The 16,932-nt window shown below is 48.1% G+C and overlaps 1 long non-coding RNA gene across 1 annotated transcript; it reads right to left on the reverse strand.

Annotated features, from left to right (window-relative positions):
* Positions 1-9,025: 9,025 nt before the first annotated feature.
* Positions 9,026-16,099, reverse strand: LOC122421360. The gene is made up of 3 exons (XR_006263475.1): positions 15,815-16,099; positions 13,696-15,729; positions 9,026-9,069 (listed from the first exon to the last, which is right to left on the reverse strand). It is a non-coding gene; the product is annotated as an uncharacterized LOC122421360 (long non-coding RNA).
* Between the last annotated feature and the right edge of the window lie 833 nt (positions 16,100-16,932).

The raw sequence follows: 16,932 nt of genomic DNA on the forward strand, positions 1-16,932 counted from the left end.
TGTCACAGCCCTCTTCTCCTCCAGGAAATCTGTCTCTGAGGTCCAGCCTTATTGCCCTGCTGGACAAATCCCAAGTGACATTGTTTTGTGACATGGGCCAGGAGACAGGAGCTCTGGTTTCCTTTGAATTCTGAGTGCCTGAGCAGCAGAAGGGCGTGTTGGGAAGAGGGAGAAGACAAACCACTCCTCTGCCCCCAGGGGATATTAGTGCCTGTCTGTCAGGGAGAAGGGATCCCAGAGTTTGGGGCCTGGTGGGGCGGCCTTCCCCAGCCCCTGAGGGCATGAGGTGCCTTTGGCATTGGCAGGCGGCATCCCAGAGGGGCTCTGGCCCTCGCACAGGATCTGTGTGTCCCTGGAGTCTGTGCTGAGCGGGAATTAGAGTGACCCATGTCGCCACTGTGACCCACGTCGCCGGCGGGGCTTGCTGTGCTCAGCAGCGGGGGTGGCCAGGCAGGCTGTTTCTGGAATAATCACTGTGCTCATTACAGGCTTCAAGTGGGCTCCCAAGGGTCAGGCTGGGTTTGTTTGCCCATCTTGGGAGTCAAGGAAAATGTGGCCCTTTTAGCTGCTTCAGCAAAAGAGAAGAAACCCAGGGATGGTGTCGATATGCTGCCAAGGACAGTAGCAAATGTAGAAATGGCGAACCCAAGGACAAAACAGGAGAGGGAGGGGATTAAGAAAGTGGAATGGAGATGGGCATCTGGGACTCCTGTCTGTCGCTCTGTGTGATGGCAATTTATAAACACAGAGCAACCAATTGAGCCAATGAATAATAATGGCACCACTGGGCACCAGGCATGACGACACTACAGAGTTGGTGGTTTTATCCTCTTTTTACACGGGTAGAGATGAGATTCAGAGAGGCTAAGTAACCTGCCTGAGATCACATAGCTGGCTGGTAGCAGAGGTGAGCTGTGAGCTCAGGTTACTGACCCCACAAACCAGCTCTTGATTACCTCACTCTTGTTGGGGTGCCATTGGGAACAGAAGAAGTATAGGCTGGGAAGGGCTTGCATGTTCCTCTGCTTTTTTTTTTTTTAGTGGTGAAATACATATAATGTTTGCCATTGTAACCATTTTTAAATGTACATTTCAGAGGCACTGAGTATATTCACGGTGTTGTACAACCATCACCACCACCCATCTTCATAGTTCTTCTCAGCTTGTAAAATGGAACTGTCCCCGTTAGAGGATAGCACCCCATTCCCCTCGACCCAGCCCTGATACCCACCTTTCGACTTTCTGTCTCTAGGAATCTGACTCCTCTAGGGAGTTCAGAGGAGCCACTGACTTTTTGATCCTTTGTTACAGTATCCAGAGGAAGTGAACACACTCTTAAGTTCGCACCATACCTTTCCGGGCTTCCGGAACCCTCTCTGATCTCTATGTGGGGGCTCCAGGGTGGGAGCCTTTGCATGGGGTGAGGCTCTTCCGTTTGTGCTGTGACCGCACCTGGTCTTCCTTCTCCTTCACAACAGCCCTGGGGCTCGGTGAGTTGGTGGTCATGTGTGGAGGCAGACACCACACCCCTGTGGGTCTGTGCATACCTGCATCTGCTTCGGCCAATGCTGGTGAGTTGACGTTTTCCCAGAGTATCGCCCATTTCATCTACACTTCACGCTCCTTGACCAGACTTCAGTCTTTGCTCTGGGCCAAAAGATTTGAGCCTCTTAATGATAGAATGGACTCCCGCCTGGGAAGCCTTTAACACCCCAGAAAATGACTTTTATGGGCTCCTTTCTCCAGAACAGCTAGTTGAAGCCTGTGGTGAAGGAGGGTATGGTAGGCTCCCCAAATCCCCCAAACCTATGGATGTAATCTTATTTGGCACAAGGGACTCTGCAGGTGTGATTAAGGTTAAGGATCTTGAGATGCGGAGATGATCCTGGGTTATCTGAGTGGACCCTGAATATAATCATAAATATCTTAAAATTTTCTTTTTATACAACTATACTTTATACAGTTTAAAAGATTACTTTCCATTTCTAGTTATTGCAAAATATTGGCTGTATTCCCTGTGTGTACAGTACACCCCTGATGGAGACTAGATGGGGACAGAGACCACGGTGGAGATGGTGATGATGAGGGAAGCAGCAGCAGTAACAAACACTGTGTCCCCACTAAGTTCTGGGGACAGTGTTAACATACTTTACTTGTGGCAACACGGTATGTTGTCAAGTGAAGAAATCACAATGTAGAATTAGTGACTCATCTACCATTTGGTAGAAAAGAGCTTTCCAGAAAAATGTCTCCAGAAGAAGGGCAAATGGGGGTGCTTGGGGAATGGTGGGCAGAGAATTTTCACTGGATACTTGAATGTTCCTTTTGCATTTTGTGTCGCATAAAACTTTTACCGATTCAAAAAAATCTAAAGTGAAAGAAATCAAGTAAAGAGCCTTGAATGAACTATTACTTTGGAGGAGAACCGTAAAAAAAAACCAAAACACCAATTACTCTCAAAAAAGCTGTGATCCCTATCAGCCACTTTCCCTTTCAAGATGAACTGTTTTCCCTTAAGTGGAATTAGGTTTAAAAAAATAGGAAAATAGAGGGAAAAAAAAAAAGAAAAACAGATCTCCCCTTATTCGTCTTTCCCTTATGGCAAAATCTCCAGCACTCTTTTTTCCCTAAGGACTTTTAAATGGGCTGCAACGTGACACCCAACAGCTAAAGACTTTGCCTTAAAATTTTGGGTGTTGGTACTTTTGAAATTTCACAGAGGGAATTCTTACTGGTACATTATTCATTAACTGTTGTAGAGGTGCCTCACTGTAGCTAAGACTTGGGTCCGTGGAGTCAGACAGACCTAGGCTTGAATGCTGGTTCTCATAGACTCACTAGCTTTGTGACTTTAGGCAAGTGAATCTTGAGATGCTCATCCCCTGAAGGGATCCTTTCTCTATGGTGTCTGAATTGAATGCTGCTTGGGTCTCATGATGGGACAGGGATGCAGTGTGGGAAGCAGCCCTCTAGCCTCGATGCTCTTTTCTGAAACCACATTGTCCTGTTGGCGTCCTGCCGTGCTTACAGTCTTGTCCAGGAAAACCTTCCTTCCCCAGCTGTCAGCTCACTCAGCCACCCTCATTGCATCTCTCTCCTTTCTTCATAACTCTGCTCTGTACATGTTCTAAATATTTGCCCAGTAGAGCCCAAATTCTCTTGTCCTCCCTTTCTGCTCACTCCTGGGACAATCCCACAAGGGAGCTAATTAGCACAGCATTTTTACCGGCATCCCCCTCTTTGGAACACGTGCAGCTTTATTTGATTTTCTTACAGCCACTGAAGCATGGAATCTTTTCAGGGCTGACTGTGTTCATTTCACTGATGGACACCAAGAATAAATCCTTAGCTCACTTTGCATCCATAACCTCACTGTTCCTATGCAGGGGAAGAGAATTCCAAGGAATCCTGCTATTGCTGCTTTGTGTAGAAATAAAAAAAAAAAAATCCTTCAGACTTGAAAGAGCAAACTAGGATAGCATTGGGTGACCTTTTTTTTTAGTGTTTAGAATATTACACTCACCTACATATTGTTTCTGTGTGTGTGTGTGTGCGCTCAGTCACTGAATCGTGTCCAACTCTTTGGGACCCTATGGTTTGTAGTCCCCCAGTCTCCTCTGTCTGTGGGATTCTCCAAGCAAGATTTCTGGAGTGAGTGGGTTGCCATTTCCTCCTCCAGGGCATCTTTGCCCAGGAGCCTAATGCATGCTTGTGGAACTGAATTTAAATTTCTTCCAAAGATTCCATGTCTTCTGCGCTGAAGGGGAAAGTATAGCCCTTCCTCTACCCTGCTCGCATCCCCACTATAGAAGTCAGATGTATTAGTGATCTATTGCTGAAACAGATTATCCCCAAACCTAGCTACTCAATACAACAATAAACATTTACTGTCTCACATGGTTTCTGAAGGTCAGGCATTCAGGAGCTGTTTGGCTGGCTCACGGTCTCCCATGAGGCTGTGATCAGGATGGTGGTGGGGCTGCTATCTTATCTGAAGACTTGGCTGGGACTGAAGGATCCAGTTCCAAGGTGGCTCCTTACTGGGCTTTAGGTAAGAGGCCTCAAGTCCTCTCCTTTCCATGGTGCTGGGCACTGTAGGTACTACGTTGCAGCAAATATAGATTCTGCATTGTATTTCAGAGAGTTGTTTCATTTTGGTTTCTTTGAAGTAACTTTCTTGGACTTGAACTGTGAAATCCATCTCCCCGGTAGTGTGTTAGCCCCCGCTGGCTCTGCTCAGACTCCCTTGATTCTTGCTTTTGTTTTTCAGCTTTACCTCCTAGTAGTCTCTGAGTGTCTGTCCAGCTCAGTGTTCAGCCAGTGAGATTGGCTGAGGTTGTGCGCAGAGCCTTGTACCCAAAGGCTTCCATTGTATGTGGGTGCATCTCTGTGGTTGAGGAGCACGGTCATAGCTCTGTCAATCCCCAAGCCTCCTTTGCTTTTGTTGTCTAGTAGGCTTCTTGGTTTCATTTCCCGGATAGACAAAGAGGAGGGCAGATCTTATCCTGTCCTTCTGTGCTGCTCTCATTTCCTGGATCCTGGGTCAACTTCTGGCTGCCTTGATGCTCCTCCTATGAGATTACAGCCTCCAGTTGTGGGAGCTGGGTGTTCCCCTGCATGTCTCCAGCTCACCTCTGTTAGCTCACCCCACCCCAAGTTGAGTGTGCCCTCTGGCAGCCCAGATGCTGGTTTCCAAAGCCAGCCCCATGCTGGTAAAGCCACATTTCTTGCTGACCAAGGGGACTGGGTTGGGAGGGGTGGGTGGTGGCAGCTTCAGGTGAGAAGACTGCAGATTCTCAGTAACTGTACCCCTTCCCAAGGCTGTTTTTCAAGAATAGGCTCTTCCCAGTTTGCTGTGTGCCTTTGTTCAATTTCCAGAGCCCTGGAAATTTTTTTACTTTTTTTTCAGTGTGAATATAGATTTTTTATTTCACTTGTGTAGATGACATTGAGCAGGATTGCTGAATCACATGATAAGTTTATGCTTAATTTATAGAAAACCATCAAACACTCCCAAGGGGCTGCCCCATTCTGCGTTGCTACGAGTGCTGTATAAGCTTCTGTTGTTACCAGCTTTGTTAGCACTTGCGATGATCTGTGATTTTTTAAAATTCTAGATGCTCTAAAAAGCATGTAGGGGACTTCCCTGGTGGTCCAGTGGTTAAGAATCCTCCTTACAATGCAGTGGATGCAGGTTTGATCCCTGGTTGGGGAATGACATTGTTGCTTTTAACAGTGTTATCAGTTTTATGCTTGCTTTTTCCAGGTAGAATTTGCCAGCCTCTTCTCCCTGCCATAGGTAGGTCCTTGGTCCACTCGTGTAGCAGCACTGGGCTACATGGATTCTAAGGCCGCTGACCTTTCCCAGCCTCTCATGGCTTTGGGGTTCATTCCTTCACGAGAGGTAGTATTAAATATTAGGACACTATTCCTAGTGGCAGCTGAGTGTTTGTGCTGTCGTGGTGTGCCTGGGACTCCATCCTGAAGGCCACGTGACAGGGCAAAGGCTGAGCCCTCTTGATGTGGAAAGGCAAGGTGAAGGCCCAGGAAGGGGTCAGGGGCTCTAGTGGCCGCTTCAGAGGTGAACGTGAGTGTCCTGGGGCTGCTGAGACAAGTGGCTACAAACCAGGGGCTTAAGCAGAAATGACTTGTGCATCAGATTCTGACCATTCTACCTCTGTGCTGGGGAGGGTGCCATCCTGACCACCGAGACTGCTGTAGCTGCCCACTCTTGCCTTTGTTTGCTCACCCTGGTTTTGGACTTGTGGGACTGCATACTTCCTTGAAACATGTTCTGGTCATTTCCAGAACCATTGCCACATTGCCACTGTCTGACTGGTTGCAGGTGGGAACCAGCGCTAGAGGCTGCTTTCCCGCTGGCCCTGGATGTCTCTGTGTTGTGATGCATGTCCTAGGTGCTCAGTGACATTTCCTGAATGCTGAAAGTTTGGAAGGTCAGAAAATACATGCTCTAGGGGCAAGTGTGGACCCAGCTGTGACCATTAGAGGGTCACCAGAAGAACTGTTCAAGCAAATACATACAAAGGTCAGTTTCCAGGGTATAAGATCAGGGTGAATGGGCTCGACTGTGAAAAAACCTGCCAACTCCTCAGAAATGAATAGCAAGATGCTGGAACATCACAAATGTCCTTGATCACACTGACGCCAGAGAAGATCAGTCTGTCTAAAGCCGAATTCTCTCAAGTACATGGATGATTGGTCCCCAAATGCCTATTAATATACAACTTCTGGGGCCAAATTAGCAGAGAAAACGCAACAGTCTCTGGTTCACATTCACAGTGCTCATCGTAAAGTCACTAGAAGGCCTGTGGAAGACACCAAGGACACGTGCAAATTGTGTTAAATCAGTTTAACCCAGTGTTGCCAAACTTCTTTGAGGTGGAGCCTTTTAGTGGCACGATGGCTGCAAGTGTCCCATGGGATGTACTTCCATGGAACCCACTTTGGAGAACACTCATTCGTAGGGATGACACTTTCAGGAGAGGTTTGGAGATCAGGTTGAGATGGTGGTTTGGGGCCAGGGTGTCCAGAGCCCAGATGGTGGAGGGCCAGGGTCTCGAATGCAAGGCAGGGGAGCCCTGTAGGTTTTGAGAAGGTAAGCCATGCTATCCACCTGTCAGCTTATAAGTGCGGCCTGCCTGGGTGTGAATTTGGGCCACATGAGAGTCAGGGGCACTCCAAGGGGGTCCATGCCTCATCTGGCCTCATTATCAGCCAGTGATCCCACAGAGCCTTTGTCACTCTTGGCTACAGCCTGGTCCCACGTGTTTGCAATTGCCCGGGTCGCAGCCAGGGAGTGGCAGGCAAGATGATTGTGTGCTCAGGGGGTGCTGGAAGGTGGGGCAGGGTGAGGCTGGAAGGAAGGGGGTGTCCATGGGCCGGGCTGGAGTGGGGCTGACTGCTCACACCCTCTGCCCTCGCTGCAGGGTCCCTGTAAACACCCTTGGCCTGGCTCCCTGCCATCAGGATGAGTACATGTGCGGACCCCTCCGCCCAGCCTCACATGCTGGGTCCACAGCAGGGTATGGAATGGCCATGTTTTGGGAAGCGGCAGGGGCCTGTGACTTCCCTGGGTCCCAGCTAGGGGCATGTCAGAGCCTGCTCATCCAGAGCCCAAGTAAACACAGTGCAGAGGATCACACAGCACACCAGCTGGAAGGAAGCCTAGAGACTCTTCTGGTGCAGAATTTCTCCTTTGGACAGTGGGGAGACTGAGGCTCAGAGTGGGGAAGGAATTGGCTGCTGCTGAGTTAGGCCTGGGACCTTGGGTCTGGATGTTGATTCCAGGGCTCCTTTGCCCACACTGGGGTGTCTCCAGAGCCCACTGCCTGCAAGTGGGGTGCTGGGCAAAGTCTACCTTCCTGTTTGAGGTGGTTTATGTTGCTGGGGGAGGAAGGGCAATAGGTTTGTTACTTAGAGTCCCCTCAACGGATGAAACAGAAGGAAAACAGTGACGATTCTTTCTTTCTTCAGTTTTTAAAACACAAAAATATTTTTCTAGATACTTTATCATCTTATTTGTGAATTACTTTTGTTTTTATTGCCTATAGTTTTTTTACAATTATTTTTTTTAAGGTTGCCTTTTAAAAATGTTTTATGGAAAATTTCAGACAAAGTACCAAAGTAAAACAAAGCTCTACATGCTCATAACCCATCGTTAACACTTATAAGTTTACCAATCTTAATTCCTTTGTTTCTACCCACTCTCCCCAAGTCAGGATTAATTTGAAGCAAATTCCTGATGCTGTATCTTTTCATCTACAATTATTTCAGTATGCATCTCCGATAGATAGGATCTCACTCATTTTTTAAATTAAAATTTTTCTGTTGAGATAGCTATGGATTTACTCACATTGTAGGAAGAAATGCAAAGAAATGACTTGTATAGTAAGGATGATTTCTCTTAAACACAATCATAATATTATTATCACACCAAAATATTTAATAATAATTACTTAATATCATCAATATCCAAACAATGTTTACATTTCCCAAGTGGCTTATATTTTTTCTTTTTTTAAGTTTGTTTGATTGACTTGCTTTAATTAACTAGTTATTCAAGTCAATCTTGTGTATCCAAGATAATTGTCCAAAAACTAGTGAATTAATTAAAAAATTTGAGCTGCTTTGAGATATATATACCATATGATTCACCCATTTAAAGCATACAATTCAGTGATTTTTTGGTAGCTTTTGATTTAAAAGGTAATGTGCATCTATTGTAGAAAACATTAACAGTACTTCAGTTCAGTCACTCAGTCGTGTCCAACTCTTTGTGACCCCATGAATCGCAACATGCCAGGCCTCCTTGTCCATCACCAGCTCCTGGAGTTCCCCCAAACCCATGTCCATCGAGTCGGTGATACCATCCAACCAGCTCATCCTCTATCGTCCCCTTCTCCTCCTGCCCTCAATATTTCCCAACATCAGGGTCTTTTCAAATGAGTCCGCTCTTCGCATCAGGAGGCCGAAGTATTGGAGTTTCAGCTTCAACATCGGTCCTTCCAATGGACATCCAGGACTGATCTCCTTTAGGATGGATTGGTTGGATCTCTTTGCAGTCCAAGGAACTTTCAAGAGTCTTCTCCAACACCACAGTTCAAAAGCATCAATTCTTCGGCGCTCAGCTTTCTTTATAGTCCAAATCTCACATCCATACATGACCACTGGAAAAACCATAGCCTTGACTAGATGGACCTTTGTTGGCAAAGTAATGTCTTTGCTTTTTAATATGCTGTCTAGGTTGGTCATAACTTTCCTTCCAAGGAGTAAGCATCTTTTAATTTCATGGCTGCAGTGATTCCAGTCAGCCACTGTTCCCACTGTTTCCCCATCTATTTGCCATGAAATGATGGGACTGGATGCCATGATGTTAGTGTTCAGAATGTTGAGCTTTAGGCCAACTTTTTCACTCTCCTCTTTCACTTTCATCAGAGGCTCTTTAGTTCTTCTTCACTTTCTGCCATAAGGGTGGTGTCATCTGCATGCCTGATGAACTATGGATGGAGGTTCGTGACATTGTACAGGAGACAGGAATCAAGACCATCCCTAAGAAAAAGAAATGCAAAAAAGCAAAATGGCTGTCTGACGAGGCCTTACAAATAGCTGTGAAAAGAAGGGAAGTGAAAAGCAAAGGAGAAAAGGAAAGATATACCCATTTGAATGCAGAGTTTCAAAGAATAGCAAGGAGAGATAAGAAAGCCTTCCTCAGTGATCAATGCAAAGAAATAGAGGAAAACAATAGAATCAGAAAGACTAGAGATCTTGTCAAGAAAATTAGAGATACCAAGGGAACATTTCATGCAAAGATGGGCACAATAAAAGACAGAAATGGTAGGGACCTAACAGAAGCAGAAGATATTAAGAAGAGATGGCAAGAATACACAGAAGAACTATACAAAAAAGATCTTCACGACCCAGATAATCTCAATGGTGTGATCACTCACCTAGAGCCAGACATCCTGGATTGTGAAGTCAAGTGGGCCTTAGGAAGCATCACTATGAACAAAGCTAGTGGAGGTGATGGAATACCAGTTGAACTATTTCAAATCCTAAAAGATGACGCTGTGAAAGTGCTGCACTCAATATGCCAACAAATTTGGAAAACTCAGCAGTGGCCACAGGACTGGAAAAGGTCAGTTTTCATTCCAGTCCCCAAGAAAGGCAATGCCAAAGAATGCTCAAACTACCGCACAAGTGCACTCATCTCACACGCTAGTAAAGTAATGCTTAAAATTCTCCAAGCCAGGCTTCAGCAATTTGTGAACCATGAACTTCCAGATGTTCAGGCTGGTTTTAGAAAAGGCAGAGGAACCAGAGATCAAATTGCCAACATCTGCTGGATCATTGAAAAAGCAAGAGAATTCCAGAAAAACATCTATTTCTGCTTTATTGACTATGCCAAAGCCTTTGACTGTGTGGATCACAATAAACTGTGGAAAATTCTGAAAGAGATGGGAATACCAGACCACTGTGACCTGCCTCTTGAGAAATCTGTACGCAGGTCAGGAAGCAACAGTTAGAACTGGACATGGAACAGCAGACTGGTTCCAAATAGGAAAAGGAGTACTTCAAGGCTGTATATTGTCACCCTGCTTATTTAACTTATATGCAGAATACATCATGAGAAATGCTGGGCTGGATGAAGCACAAGCTGGAATCAAGATTGCTGGGAGAAATGTCAGTAACCTCAGATATGCAGATAACAGTACTTATGTGCAGAATTTAATGTGAAAGCTCTCTGCAGTCATCTCTACCCAGTGAATGTCCTCTTTTATGAATTTTATATATATATATATATATATATATATATATATACTTATATATATATAAGTGATAGACTCAGGGGAAAAAATGACTAAATTCTGTATCTAAGCATAGCCACCAAAACTTTCAAAATTATCCCCCTGTTTGAGGGTGTTCTTTTTTTCCCAACATGAAATTTAGAATGTCTTACACTTCATGTACTGGCTTGAAGGTGCTGAAGGCTTGCCCTGGGTGTCTTCTCTTTGCTGACTGTCTGGGTGAGAACCAAGGGGCATCCGGGAGTGACTGTCATCGTGGTTGTCACTGGGGTTCCTCATTCCTAACCAAGCTATCTGTGGAGAGGATTCAGGGGACTGACAAACCTAGAGGAAAAAACATTATTATACATCCTTATTTTGCCTGACCTAAATGTAGCATTTCCTTCTGTTATGGTCAAAGGCAACAACCCAGTGGCACTAACAGAATCTGAGACCTCATCACCAGTGAAATCATAGATGTTCCCCATCATAGTACAGTCACAGCTACTATTTTGAAATGTAATTTGAGCTCGGTGCTCCTATGAGTCAAAGAAGCTGTTAGACTCTCTGTGAAATCTATGTTTCTAAAAAAGCCCATATATTGACTATATACAATTAAAAACAGTTTGATCACAGTATTTCAATATAATTGTTTCCTTGGTAATCCTGCAAATTTTTGTGTTTATGAACATTCCAAGAAGGGGCTCGTTAGTTTCATAAGACTTCCAAGGGGGCCCAAGTTCCTCTTAAGGTTAAGAACCTCGGGATTGGAGAGAAATGCTTTCTTTGTAAGTCACTGATGATTTACTTTTAATCTTTAACTTTTTAAAAATTCAGGGCCCCTTTACAGAGCTCCACTGCCTCTGGCTTCCCAGCTGTGCCCTTTCTCATTTTTCAGGGTTAAGTGTAAACCTGGCGCCAGGGTCCGGGGGAGAGAGGCAGCAGGAAGCAGAGGTTTTGGGATGTCTCTGCTGCAGAGGGAACTGGGCAGGGCTGTTTTCTGTGGCCGCCTGCCCTTTGCCTCGATGAGCACACAGCTGGTTTTGTAGCGCTGGGCCTGCCCTCCCAGAGGGATCGTTTCAGGAGACGATCCATCTCCGTGTCCACATGTCCTGTTGCCCTGGAGCACAAGTTAGATGAAGCATATGAGCAGCCGCTCCCAGATGGATGGGATGAGGAAAACCCACACTCCCCCATATTCAGCAGGAGATTCGACCAGCTCTGTGCAGCTGGTCAGGGGGAGCAGAAAGCCTCGGGGGCTCTGCAGGTTTACAGAGCAGTGGGTCAGAGAGGCATAGGGGAACAGACATGGCACTGCCACATACCCCTCCTTCCTGGGTGATCTCCACCGTACCCCACACAGGGTGTGTGCTGACTGGTGCCAGCGGAAATTCTAACCCCGGCCTTCTATCACTAGCCCCAAGCTCAGGGCTTCCTTATTGCAGCATAGCTGTTGATGTGCAGTACATCAGCCAGTCTGCATACCAGTGCCTTGCCTGGTGATCGAGGGATCTATGGCAAACCATGGAGGATCATTTCAGATGACAGCCATTGGCCCTCTGAGCAGGAATCAGACCCATGCTATTGACCACAGCCAAGCCTAGGTGATAAGGGTTTCTCGTGCACCAGAGCTGTGCTCCGTGTTCACACCTGTTGTCTCCTCCAGTCACCAGAGCCACTCTGTGGAGGCAGCCGCTGGGCACCAGCATGAACTCTGGGCTCCACCTCCTGGTGCACAGCCCCACTCTGCCATCTATTAGCTCTGGAACCAGGCAACAGCTTTGTCCCTCTGTGCCTCAGTTTCCTCGTCCATAAAATGGGGACACTGACATTCCCAAGTACAGGACTGCTTCAGGAATCAAATGGTATTCGTAGAGAAAGCACTGCCAGAGTGAGTTAGTGTCCTGTGACTGCTGTAACTAAGGATCATCACCCTGGTTTCTCAGAACACCAACCAATTCTCTTACTGTTCTGGAAATCTGAAGTCTAGTCTGATGTGGGTCTCACTGGGCTAAAGTCAGTGTCGCAGGGTTGTGTTCCTTTTGGAGGCCCCAGAGGAGAATGTTTCTTGGCCTTTTCCTGCTTCCAGAGGTGCCCACATGCCTTGCCTTGTGGCCCCTTCCTCCAGCCTCAAAGTCAGCAATGTTGCATCTCTCTGACCCTGCCTCTGTCATCTCAGCTCTTTTTCTGACTCCTCCACCTTCTCTCCCACATTCAGGTCCCTGTGATTACACTGCACCCACCTAGGGGAATCCAAAATGACCTCCCCATTTGAAGGTCAGCTGATTAGCAAACTTACTTCCGTCTGCAACTTTCATTCCCTTTTGTCTTGTGAGGTGATGTACTCACAATTCCCAGGGATTAGTAGTGGATGTCTTTGGGGGAGGGCATCAAGCCCCCAATCCTGTGTTGTCTTTGGGGTCCAGCTGCCACATGTGACAATGGTTATGCTTTAACTGTTTCCCATTTTCCTGGTGACCACTGGATATTCCCCTTGAAGGCAGAGAGCTTCAGAAAGTCAAAATCATTGTTCATTTGCTAAATATTGAGCCTCTGGGCACGGTTCCAAGCTCTAGGACTGTTTCAGTGAACAAAACAAACATGGTACCTGCCTCATGGGATTTCAAGTTAGTGTCGATTGGAGAGGAAATAAATAAAAACTTCACAACTGACTGTGATGACTGCTCTAGAGGAAACAGACAGGTGCTATGCTAGAAACTAATGGACAGGGAAGCTAGCTGGTCTGGGAAGGCCTCTCTGTGCAGGTGACATCTGAGCTGTCCCCTGAAGGATGACAAAGGTCCCAACACGAAGGAGAGATGGACTGGACTGGACATTTGCAGTCAGGGTTCAAAGCTTCTAGAAGGGCCCACAGGTGAGAAGCGACTTGGTGTGAGGAGAAGCCAGCACAGGGGCAGGCGAGGGTTAGGGACCAGGCCATGGAGTGGTCGGCCTTGGAGGCCACGGGGGCAAGTCTGCATTTTGTCCTAAGTTTTAAGTAGGTTGTGTCATAATCCAAGACAGAGAGCTGTGAGATGCTGTGGAAGGGTGGACGGTGAGCTTCTGGGATTCTTAGCTTGCACTAGCACTAAGCGCTGTGTAGGATTAGAAGGCTGTGGCTAGGGACAGTTTTCTCCTGGTGTTAGTGTAGGTACCCCCGCTCCCTAGCTGCATATGCTCTAGGTCTGTGATTCTTAGTGCTTGCAGTTGCCACTGCCTGGCCCTCCTGCCCTCAGCACCCTTCTTCCCAGTACATGCTGATGACCTTCCGCAGGTACCCCAGACTTCCCCTGACAGCTCCTCTCAGCCCACACCTGGGTAGAGCAGAGATACTGGGGGTCCTCAGTCTATGATGGACAGAGGTGGAGGATGAGTGCCCCAGACTCCTCACCTGTGGGGGGTGGGGCTAGGCTGAGGCAGGTCCTGCACCATCTCCTCAAGGTCTCCAGCAGGAATGAGCTGGTGAAAAAACAAGATTGTTCAGAATTTCAAGATGGCGACATCAGAGTATTGAACAGTCACAGGGCCCTTCTGAGCATGGGGCCCCAGGCCACTGTTCAGGATGCATTGAACTCCCCTCCATCTCTTCTTATAACCATTCTGCTCTTTTGCTCACTTTTATTCTTTTATTTTCGTATTCCTAGCTGAAGCTTGTGTGTGTTTTTGTAACAGAGACAGAAAGCTTTGAGAAGGCAGGAATGAGTGTGTTCAGAGGTTTTTTTCCTAGGTAGCAATGTTCCATCTCACTGGGACTGCTTGGAAGACAGATAGGGAGAGGGCCTCTTATGGTGGAAGGTCCAAGTTGCAAGACTTCACGTCAGTGGATCTACCTGGCCAGTTCTGTTTGGCCCAAGGCTCCACTGGCCCTGGCGCTGGCCTCTCCAGGCTCTACACAGTCCTGGCTTGGTTTCCATTTTATTGCTGTCATATGCATACCTTTCTAACAGGGAGAGATAGGTCCCAGGGAAGGCAGCATTTGGTCCAAAACCCAAGGTCAACCCCTCAAACAGCCATGCTCCGAAGTGCCATGCCAGGTACGTGCTTTCTCGCGTGATTTGGAGAAGACAGCCTGCACTCAGGGCAGTGGGCTGGAGCTTGGCTGCAGGCTGCCATACGAGGCCATGGGCCCATGTTTGGTGGTCAAAAGGGTGGAAAGTTATGGCCATAAATAACATAAGAGGGGGTTGAGGAGGTAAAAATCACCTGAGCCAAGCATGTATAGCCAAAGGGTTTTGTTTCATGCATAAACTCTGATCAATTGCTAGAGACTTTCTGGAGAGCCCATGGTTGACTAGTGGTGTCTGACCAGGATGGAGTGAGAGGAATGAATGACAAACAGGTGCCATCCTTGAAAGGCGTTTTCTCACTTGTACAACTGCCTCCCCTGCAGTGAACTTCTGGCAACATTTTCTGAGGCTGGGGAAGCGGGCCGGTGGATCTCACAGGAGAGCTCTGCACACAGGAAACAGGCACAGGAATAGTCTGCTTCCCAGCTCCTTGCTTTGGCCTTCCAGGCTCTCCCTTCTGCCTCTGCTCTGCACAGGCCTGACACGTCTTCCTCCTGCATGTCCATCTCTTGTATCCCATCTCTTCCTTCGGCTCCCAGCTCCTTTCCGCCCCTAGAAACCTCCACCAGTCCCCTTTGGTCAGTGACTGGCCCAGGCCCTTCAGATAAAGGGAAGGCATTCTGCATGGCCCTCTCCTTGATGTCATTTATCCAGTGCGATGACACACACATGGCTGTGATGACCCGTGCTGGGTGGTCGTAAGCCCGCGGCTGCACGCATCCCTTCTGAGACCCCTCACTGTGCCTCCCGCTGAGGGAGAGCCAGGGCTGCCATGAGCCGGCCAGGCTGCGTGGTCAGGACTGAGGAGGAGGCAGGCCTCATCACATGCAGACGAATACTGTATGCCTGATGCTGTCTGATAACTAATGTTGAGACAGTTAACGCAGCTTAGTACGATGTTTGACGCTAGTAAATGCTCAATAAACTGTTAGTAACAGTTACACTAATAAATAGTGATAGGTGGAGTATTTTCAGTTTGGCCTGCCCTGGGAAGTCGGGGTGGGTGGTCCCCAGGGACCCCCTCATTTTGAAGTTAATTTCCCAGGTAACAGGGGTCGATGAGGGAGAAGAGAGCCTTTTTGGTAACAGAAAAGACTGCAGTCCACCAGTCTTGCAAAGAGCCATCTGAGTGCTGGTAGCTAATCAGTCTGGTGGGGAGACCTCGGCCTGGGGAATGTTTTCTTTCAATCCATCTCTCGGAGACATTTTCTTGCCAATCAGGGCCCTGGGAAGGCGGGTGGGAACAATGGAACGCGTTGTCCTGCCTCCCGTTGACTCGCTGCCGACAGAGTTCACTCAGCGTGTAATCCTTGAGGCATGCAGAGCCCGCGGCCGCCAGTGAGGAGGATAAATCGCCCCTGTATCAGGGAATTGGAAACAGATTGCTGGATGGGCCAGTGTGTCCCCGCCAGCCCCGCCCCCCACGGGCATCACGGCTCTTACCTTCCCCGGGAGGTGTCCACCTGAGAGGACGCCCCCAGCTGTCAGGCTGGCGAGGACCATGGTGGCTTGATGGCGAGAGGACACGGGCACCCTCGTGGGGCACTCTCCTTCTCGTCTGTTTTTTTGTCTTGACTCTCCTGTTTGTAGCACAGGCTGCTCTCCGTGGCAGAGGGAGACAGCGCCGAGTGGGTCCAGGCTGGAGCTGAGAGCCTGGAGGAAGGGAAAGGAGGGCAGTGAGCTCTGTCAGTAAGCCAGGGGATGACCGTGGCCCCGGCACTCTGCCGCTCTGGGTCTCAGCCTCCTTGTCTGCAACATAAAAATGAGATACAAGAAGCCTGCCTGTGTTGCATTGAGGAGGCAGGGAGGGGCCTGCCTCCCCAGAGGTGATGGAGTGGCCAGAATGCTGGAAGGGAGGATGCATTTAGAGATCACTTAATCTGGTATTTCCCTCCCCCTGATGGCAGGGCTGAATCACCTAGGAGTTAAGATACTGGTTCTCAGGCTCCCTCCCAATCTGCTCAGGCAGAGTCTCTCTCAAGCTTGGGTCTGAGGGTGCCAGGCTAAGAGCCTCCCTCCAAGACTCTAAGGCACAGCGAGTGTGGGAGACCATTTCAACTTTTTACTCCACAACCAAGATGTTGTAACAATTTAATGTGACTCTGTCCACCCTCTGCACTGTCTGCTTCACCTTCTTCCCCGCTTACTCCTCGCTCTCTGCGTGGGGTTCTGCATCCAGGCACAGCCTCAGGTTGAGTCTGGGCTTGTCCACGTCCTAAGGCTGGGTGGGCCCTGTGCCCTGGTCTCTTCACCTGTAAGTTGGGCACACGCGGCAGCCTAACTCACTGGGTGGCCGCGTGACGAAACGAGTCAGTGTGTGCGGCTCTCAGTGCCTGGCAGGGCCCCGGCCACCCCGTCAACCTACTTCCTCAGTGTTTGCTGGACTCCTGCAGCCATTTTAAACAGAGATAGAGAGACAGAGTATTCTTGCCTGGAGAACCCCAGGGACAGAGGAGCCTGTTGGGCTGCCATCTATGGGGTCACACAGAGTCGGACACGACTGACATGACTTAGCAGCAGCAGCAGAGAGAGAAGGCGAGAGAAAAGCACCTGCTCACCTT

The sequence above is a fragment of the Cervus canadensis genome, chromosome 18, assembly GCF_019320065.1.
Source record: "Cervus canadensis isolate Bull #8, Minnesota chromosome 18, ASM1932006v1, whole genome shotgun sequence".
Taxonomy (NCBI): domain Eukaryota; kingdom Metazoa; phylum Chordata; class Mammalia; order Artiodactyla; family Cervidae; genus Cervus; species Cervus canadensis.